The sequence below is a fragment of the Pygoscelis adeliae genome, unplaced genomic scaffold (assembly GCF_000699105.1).
Source record: "Pygoscelis adeliae isolate BGI_AS28 unplaced genomic scaffold, ASM69910v1 Scaffold19, whole genome shotgun sequence".
In the NCBI taxonomy this organism is placed as follows: Eukaryota; Metazoa; Chordata; class Aves; order Sphenisciformes; family Spheniscidae; genus Pygoscelis; species Pygoscelis adeliae.
Genome location: NW_008825533.1, coordinates 828,389 through 836,357, shown reverse-complemented (window position 1 = coordinate 836,357; position 7,969 = coordinate 828,389).

Here is a 7,969-nt window from a genome sequence, read left to right as displayed (position 1 = left end):
GAGACCTTACTGCAGCCTTTCAATACTTAAAGGGGGCTTATAAGAAAGATGGGGACAAACTTTTTAGCAGGGCCTGTTGCGATAGGACAAGAGGTAATGGTTTTAAACTGAAAGAGGGGAGATTTAGATTGGACATAAGGAAGAAATTTTTTATGCTGAGGGTGGTGAGACACTAGAACAGGTTGCCCAGAGAAGTTGTGGATGCCCCATCATTGGAAGTGTTCCAAGGTCAGGCTGGACGGGGCTCTGAGCAACCTGATCTAGTTGAAGATGTCCCGGCCCGCAGCAGGGGGATTGGACTAGATGACCTTTAGAGGTCCCTTCCAACCCAAACCATTCTATGATTCTATGTTCCATTCTTGTTTTATTTAATTTTTTTCCCTATTAGACCCATACATATTGAAATCAACTTGAGACAGGCTACATATGAAATACTCAGGTCATTAATATAAAAGATAATAGCAGTTGAAGGCCTCAAAAATATTGCTCCTAAGCAGGGAAATTGGATTTGGGGGATGTTGAGAACAATGAGAAGTACTAACTGATACAGAAAGATAAATTTTTAAATTGGCTTACAAGTTGATGGTCAAAACAGCATTAAAATATCTGCAGATGGTGGAGCAAAGGTCATTATAACACAGGATTATATGAAAGTACAATAAAAGAATACTGTTATAACCTACAGTAAATATATGTAATTATAACAAATAAGCAAGCTACCATCTGTCTCACTTGTTTTATTAAACCAGCAAACCTGTGCTACCGCTGCCCAGTTCGCTAAAATCAGCAAATCAGAAACCAGTTCAAGGTACAATGTGTGAAATATTTTTGTTCAGGATGCTAGCTAGATCAGAACTAGGATTCATTTCACACATATAAGGTAAATAAAGCCTAGTGCTAAGCTCCAGAGTAAATTATTCCAATTATTCATCTGGTACAGGTCTGCAGGCCCACATATAAAATTAGCAGCTCATAATTAACACTAAAGTGAGTCAAGACAGACAGATATTGATGCTAGGAAAGCAGGATGTTATTCTTGATGCCTACAAAATATTATGAACCCAAAATAATAGAATGTAACATGCAAAGCTGTGTTTTGAGAGTATCTTCCTCAGATGATAGAAAGGTCAAGAGGGAAGCTGCCTGGATGAGAAATGACAAGCAAGAGCAGACCAGTTACCATCTGCTTTGCGTAGAGGAAAGACTCGGAGCTTGACTTGAAGGTTTACTGTAAAAGCTAAGAACTCTGTTGTTTAAGGAGACTGACCGAATTGAAGAATGAGAGGGAATTTCTTCATGAATGAAGAATGGCAGATTGTACATTTTTTTGTAAAGTAATTCAACAACAGAAACTATCCAAAACTGAAAAAAAAAAGCAGCTTGCACCCTCCACTGTCATTTTTGCAGAGAAAAATACATGAAGAAGTTGTCCATTTAGAAGCCAAGCAAGAAGTAATACAAGTAGTAGCGGACATCACATAACGTTACTGATCATTGGTCAAAAATGGAGATGAATTCCTGTCATTACAAGGCAGATACTTTTGAACAAATGAATACTGACAAGAATTCAAATTCCACCAAAATGCATAAAACATTACTTTAAGCAAACACTGTTTTTTTAATTAATCTGATAGAAGCGGTAACACAAGTCTAACACCCAGTCACGTTTACTAAGATACTCTGTTTGGGCACCTCTTTCTGACCAATCTGACCAATATGCAGCTACTACAGAACTGTCGCATGGGAAAGGGCATCAAGAGGTGACCTTGTCTGTCATGGTGAATGCCTGACTGCAGGTGTGCACCCTCAGCCAGGGAGGTGTATAGCAGTAACTTTTGCACTTCATTCTTAACAAGTTCTGTTGAGGCGCAAGCCAAAACACACCCTGAACCCTGCCTGCGACACAGATTGCACGATGAATCAGGACATTAGCCTTACCTGGACTGACACTGCAGCTAAGTGAAAGGAAGCCGAGGAGGCACGAAGCCACCTTTCCTCATTTCGGGCTGTCTAGGAGACAAACTTTCCCTCATGGTCACTCTAATTTACACAGGCTGAAATAATCCCTTCAAGGCTGTTTTCCAATCTATACCAAACCCTTTTCCTGCCTTGGAACCCCCTCTGAGCATTTAACACGCAGCCAACAACAGGCAAGAGGTATGCCTGTTAAAAAGTGTTTATGTATAGTTCAGTGCATGTTGTACCCCAGCAAGTTTGACTTAACGTATGTTACTCATGTCACAGCATTGTATGCACACAACATCCTGCATGTTAGGGATGTGTATGACCCGTATGTTTGATTTCAGGATTCCTGGGGATCATCATAGGTGTCTTTCCAGGACTTACATTATTTCTTGGGTTTCATTTTGCTTTGCAAAACCCTGTTTTTCCCCTTATGATCCCAAAGAGGGAAATAAATGGCTTTCAGAGACTAATGCTTCTGGAGCTGAGCGAGGTCCCAGATAGCTCAGGAGATACTAAGGGACTACAGATGCCCTCAGTTTGTCCTTAGAGAGTTACACCAGGCGAAAGTGATGTGCTCCAGCCCAGTAAAGGCTTGATGGATGATAAGGACATTTTGGAACAGCAATGCTGTTCAAATACGGCAAGGCCTGTGACACCAAAGTAATGAAGCCTAGTGCTTAAGCTCATAGACAAAATGAGGGGTGCTTCCCAGTAATGTTGTTACTCATGGAGTATTACTGCTCCATGTTATTTTAGTAACAACTAATTTTTCTTACTAAAGATCATGAAATCCTTCTTTAACGGCATAGGTCCCAAGAGAAAAATCAGTTACATACCTAGCAGTGGAACAGTAGAACCGGAGTGTGCATTTGGCTGGCTGAAGACACGCTGCTGCTGCAAAAAAACCTTCTGATGTCAGCGAGGTAAAAGCTGTGGATATGATTCTGGACTTCTGTACCCTAAAAAACATTCGTTGGTAAATGAACACGGACCTACAATACTGAAATTAAACTGATTTGCGTTGTCAGAAAGTATGCCTGTTAACACCAGTGCAAGTTTCTGAATGGCAGATGGGAGATACTTCTGTAAGAAATTTACAAGTTTACTTGGAAAAAATGTTATTAAATATCTCACAAGTGCAGGTGCATAGCCTGGTGATGATCTTTCTGTTACCACTTCAAAGCCACTTTTAAAAATGTAAGCTAAATGGGTGCAGAAACAAAGTAACCTAAAACGTGGAACTTGAAGTTAATACACAACAGGGAAAGCAATAAATAGAACTGCGACCAGAATGAGCGAGAGTTGTGTTTGCTCTCTGGTGTGCCCCTCGTCTGCCTTCCCCGATACCTCTTCTCGCCTGTGTTGCACTGGTTCAAGCAGAGGGTGAAGTGTGTTGGCCTCTTTCCAAGCCAAGGCTGAAGGTGCCCTGCTCAGAGGATTTCCAAACCCCGTACAGCTGTGTACAGCAAGGAACAGGAGAAGTTTGCACTTGCACAGCCCTTGCACAAGCAACCACAGATCTGGTACTCGGTGAGATCCACTGCGGATATACTCGACGACTATGCAGTTCTCCTTCAGGCCCCTCCTCCCTGAAGTTAAGGCTTTTTAACGTTTTATTACTCTCTCGTGCCCCTAATACAACAACTGTGGCTGCCGAGGAGCGGACCAAAGAAGGGGCTGGGCTCGCTTGTTTTCCTGAAACAGCCTCCCCTGCTGCTGTTATCAGAGGCGGACTAGTTGGCTACGCGGGCCCTTGGTCTCGCCAACCAGGCCGCCTCTTAGGTTTTTACTTTCTGCTGCCAATCCCCTTTCATAGCTGCTGAATCCGCCTCCTGTATTCCTCACTCGGTATTGTTTCTCAAACACATCGTCTATCGTTTGTTCTTTTTTTCTGAACAGCTGGACTGTTCACTTGTTCAGCCTTCCGAATGGCATAGCTACCTATTCTTATTTGGAAGTGCCTGTCACAGAAATGGAAAAAAAGAGTATTTACCCAGTTTGATGTAAAGCACTGGAGAAAAGCCCCTACTTTATTGTCTTCATCAACATAAGATCACAGCCTCTAACATTTTTAGTATACCTCTTTCTCCCATTTGTGAGAAATCTAGCAAGTGAATAGCCTCAGCATGATAAGGCCATTATAATCCTTTCTAAAATTACATTTCTTTTATCATACAGTACATATGACAAATTGAGAATAAGGTTGATTCCTAACACATCATCTTTTATTGTCATGAGTCCTGTTTTCCGAACTTACTACCGAAATTATGAATGTATTGAATGCTTCAGAATGCAAGACAAAAATGTCATTTCAGCCAGCGATGGGGTTTTCATCAGGATATGCAAATGAGATTTTTAGAAGCCCGGTGGAAGAACACCATATCAATTAATGGCGAGTTCCAGTCTGCTGAGTTTGTTTCTTCACCACTTTGGACTGACAAAGAAAATTCTTGTTGCCTGAAAAATACACGTGTCACCTGCCACGACTGGAAAAAATCAGAAGCCATCCTGATAAAATGATGAAGTGAGCAGTGAACAACTGACCATTCAACTGATGTTGAATTATTAATGAAAAGATTTTTCTTTACACCACAGAAAGGACCTGCTGTTTAAAATGGACAGGTTAGCACGTGCTAAAATATCATCTCCACACTAGACTGCCCAAAATTCTGTTAACTAACATAAGTTAATATATGACACTCATGCTTTTGTTTATCGTTATTTGGACAGGGTCAAAGGCTTTTTTTCATTCCCTTGAATTATTATACTCCAGAAATTTACCAAACCTTCAAAATTCAAATCAGCTGTTAAATTACTGAGATCTTATCAAATCCAATTTGTAATATTTTTTTTCCCAGAAAAATTGTACATTTATTCAGACAGAGTTTAACTTGCAGCATGGCTGCATAAAATCATTGCGCATATCAAGTAAGATGATCCTTTGAACGATGCTGGAATACTTTCCTGACCTGGAAACTGCTGATCATGGCCACCTAAGGAATGAGTGCAAAGAAAGGATTTCTAGGGGTCCAGTCCTCCAAACCGCTACTGGTAGAATTTCAAAATAAGTTATCTTGCAGTTTCAGTACTCTTTTTTCCCCCTAATACCTTGTAACTTCTTACTTCTTGTCTACAATTCCCAAATGCGCTGACCCAGTTGACCAAATTTACCCGGCGCAAGAGGCTGTAACTCCGCTTCATCCAGTGAAGTTGTATTTACTCATAACACAGTTACACTGCGCTGGAATATTTCACGCAGGGAAGGTGCAGAGGTTATCCAAACCACTTCCAGTCCCGAGCTCCAGTCATTGTACTGCAGCCACAGGCAGCACTGTGGCTGGATCTGCACAGAGCTGACGTGGACTTACAGGGGGGCTTAGCTGATATATAGTTAAAATACAGCTTGTAAGCATTTAGCTTACATATAGCTCTGTATTAAAATGGGCCACATGTGGCACATATTGTCCACAGATAATTGAGAGTTAACTGGATATGATTCAAGCTAAATCATGTTTAAGAGACAGACTTCTTTTCCTAGGAATTTTCATGAAAACAGCCAAATTCAAGAAGCAAAGCCAAAATAAGATGTAAATTTAAATTGTGGATCCCTAATGTACGAAGTATATATATGGTAAGTGATTTGTAATTTAGAGGCCAGAGAGGTAGTAATTTCGTATGTAACAATAGTGGAATGTACCCCCAAGCACCAATTCAAATCAGACCCACCCAGCAGAAATGAACTGGAGAGCTGTGTTTTCCCAGCCCTGTTCCTTTGTCTGCCATCCGGAAGGCTTAAACAAATCCAGGTCACTTTCTGTTTAATTCCCTTTATCCCAGCACTGCCTAACTTTTCCTGTCCCCTCACCTGCTCACAGTCAAACAACATAGCTTTATGGGTGCAGGTATTTTGTTTATGTGAAAAACATTCTTGTGCATGTTTTCAGTAGCACTTAATGAAGGTTGTCTGTCTGGTAAATGCCTTCCTTTTAGGGAAATGTTCAGACACAGAAGCAGCTAAAAGCGGTGGTTAGCACCCTGGGAGATGACAGCTCTTTGTAGGTACCCAGAAGCTGAGAAAGTGCTGCTGTATCCTGCTTTATCAACTGGAGGATTACTGGGGGCTAGTGATGAGGGTGGTGTCATCCATTTTCACCTCATGTCTGCTTCCATCTCTGCCACTACCTCTCTCTATTACCTTTGGCAGGTTACTTGCTTCTTGCTGTTATTTTCATCTAACTGCGGAATGAGGATGAGGATGATAATGTAATAGGTGTTTTGAAGATTAACTCAATAGTACTTAGGGCCCTTTCAGATACTCAAGTGAAAACATGGGTGTATAGAAAATCAAAGTATAATTATTATGAAAATGTACATTATTGTTTAGAGTAAATGGGAGTCGAAGGCAGGATGATGAGATAATCAGACCACTGGAACTGAAGGATTTTGAGTCATGATATTAAGTAAGTAAAAAGCAGAACACTTAATTGAGCTTAGGGAGGGTTTTCCTAGCAAGCAATTTTCATTTCCTTTATGATTTTTTTTTTCATACTGGTATCTGAAACAAGATGTAAGATGTTGCAGTATGATTGGAAGTAGGAAATTGTAAAGCAGTATTTTTAAGGGCCCGATCCTGAAACCATAGGGTGTCTACAACTTGATCCAGAAAAGGCTAAAGGTTATAAAGCTCAGGTTGCCACAAATCAGATTTAACTATAACTGTACTGCGCACGATGTAAAGTCAGACATAAATGAGACATAACACTAAGACAGTGGAAGTTATATTACCCTACATTTCATTTATTGAACTTTCTTTAATTTATCTGCTTGTTTGGATTACACATTATCATGAACGCTCCACTGGCAGCCCTCTAGTTGGGATTTCTATTTATAGCATACTCTCTCTTCATTGGATGCCCCACCACATTAGTTTCAATGAGGCAGTAATTAGGCCCTTAAAGCAGAATTAAGGTATCTTTAATAATTGAATTTAGATACAAAATTTACCCAGTATTTCAAAAGACAATCAGTTTTTATAATTCTTTGGAACTGTGAAAGAGGATACATCGCTAAATGTTCCTGTTTTACATTTTCTCCTGTTTTTCTTTTATGTATTTTGGGGCTAAAAAGCCACCATCTCCACAAATTTCAGATTTCACACGTGCACATATTTTAGCCATAAGGCAATTCTGAACTTTCAAAATTAAGCATACAGCTATTCCCCGTAGGATAGAAGATTTCTTCTGCATTCTAAATAATTTCTATCTTGATAGCCAGGGGAACTACTTAGCTCTATGTGATGCTTAACTAGACTCAGACTTTGCCGCTAAATTGGACAGAGATGGGTTTGAAGGATGGACTGTTAGATGGATAAGGAACTGGCTGCATGGCTACAGTCAATGGCTCAATGTCCAAGCGGAAACCAGTAACCAGTGGTGTCCTTCAAGGGTCCATACTGGGACCAATACTACTGAGTATCTTCATCAATGACATAGACAGTGGGATCAAGCACACCCTCAGCAAGTTTGCAGATGACACCAAGCTGAGTGGTGCAGTTGATTCACTTGAGGGACAGATGCCATGCAGAGGGACCTGGACAGCCTGGAGGAGTGGGCCAGTGTGAACCTCATGAAGTTCAACAAGGCCAAGTGCAAGGTCCTGCACCTGGGTGGGGGCAATCCCCAGAATCAATGCAGGCTGGGGGATGAAGGGATTGAGAGCAGCCCTGCCAAGAAGGACTTGGGGGTACTGGGGGATGAGAAGCTCAACATGAGCCAGCAATGTGCGCTCGCAGCCCAGAAGGCCAATCGTATCCTGGGCTGCATTAAAAGCAGCGTGGCCAGCAGGTTGAGGGAGGTGATTCTGCCCCTCTACTCTGATCTGGTGAGACCCCACCTCGAGTCCTGCATCCAGCTCTGGAGCCTCAGCATAAGAAAGACACGGACCTGTTGGAGCGGGTCCAGAGGAGGGTCACAAAAGTGATCAGGGGGCTGGAACACCTCTCCTA